Source organism: Propithecus coquereli, unplaced genomic scaffold (genome assembly GCF_000956105.1).
Source record: "Propithecus coquereli isolate 6110/MARCELLA unplaced genomic scaffold, Pcoq_1.0 Scaffold7, whole genome shotgun sequence".
In the NCBI taxonomy this organism is placed as follows: Eukaryota; Metazoa; Chordata; class Mammalia; order Primates; family Indriidae; genus Propithecus; species Propithecus coquereli.
In genome coordinates, this window is record NW_012153062.1 from 17,398,402 (window position 1) to 17,399,922 (window position 1,521).

Below are 1,521 nucleotides of genomic sequence, written 5' to 3' on the forward strand. Positions count from 1 at the left end.
TGTGCTGTACTCTTTCATAAGGAAGGAGGTATATGTTTGTTCTTCTCTGTAACAGTATCTGATTGCCATTATTCCTAAAGCTTTTTTGCTTGCGTTGCTTTCCATCTCTAGCTGGGCAGAAACTCTGCCTTTTGCCAACCTTGCATTGTCCCAACATTGCTTCTCTACAGGGACTTGGCAATTTAAGTTGTTCCTTGACTTGGACCAAAATAAAGGCTTATTATTGTGGAATATGTAAAGCAGAATCAGTTAAATTGCCACTCAGCCAGTCAGAATGTATTTTGAGCTTATCATTGACTGTTCAGGGCTGTGGTAGCATTGATTCAGTTTCGGCAGCTCATGCCAATTAGAATGGACGTGGCTGTCTGAGACATGACTTAGTCTTAGCGAATTCAGAGATGTGACAAAAATTAATAATTTACATGGATAATAAACCTACAGTCTCAAATTCATTGAATCGAGTAATGAATCTAGAAACACAGTTTGTTTGGAGCCTCTAGGAAGAGAATGCCTCGGCTTACACAGCCTCACTTTAGGAGTGGCTTTTATCTGGCAATTGATTGATGGGCACACCCATAGCCAGGACTCAAGCATTACAAAAGTGATTCATGTAACCTGAAACATTTGTACCCCCCTAATATTTTAAAGTAAAAAAAAAATCATTTTAGTATGACACACGTGAAGTGATGCAGAAGAAAATGATGCCTGTGGGGCAGCCTGGTCAGCTACATCAACCATGGCAATCTTTGGGACTAGGATGTCACGGGCAGATCACATTCACTTCTGGAATTTATTACAAGTGTTGACCAATTAACCTGAGAAAGGAATTAGGCCCCATTGACTCTTAGCAGCAAGGGGAGAGAAAGAATCCCATACCTGACACTTTTACATAGCAAACTTTGCCAAAGGCATCTCCTCAATCTGCTTTGGGCGTATAGAAACACCTTGATGACATATTCATGGGTTAGTATCTTCAGATTATTTAATGTTTTTTCAAAAGTAGAGTTTCTTGCATAAAGCATAGTGCTTTTCAGATTGGTGGATATGAGGGCTGCTTGTTTGCTTATTTTGTTACTAGATTTTATGATTTTCTATTCTCTTTCTCCTGACAATGAGCCTGTATATTCTTTCCATTGGATATAAAGTAAATTTGAGGGTAAGCACTTTATCAATTATCTCCTTTGTGTCCTCTTTACTTCTCCATTTCCTCAAATTAGTACAGTGCTGTATATAGAGTAGATTCAAAAAAATTGCTCACTGTATGAATCTATTCTGTCTGAACAGACATAACTTCACAAGTTTGAAACTGTCAAATGCTTATAAAGGCCCTCACTTTCACAGTTGCTGATCCATCCACCAGTCAAGAAATGCTTATTTAAACATTAAGGAGTTCTTCTTGTTTGATGGGTATAATCATGATGCACTGAAGGTTTTCTTGGGCGTTTAGCTTCCATTTGTACGAAAATACTCTTTTCCAGTATTATTTTTTAGAATGTTACACCCCATAGTTATTCATTGCTT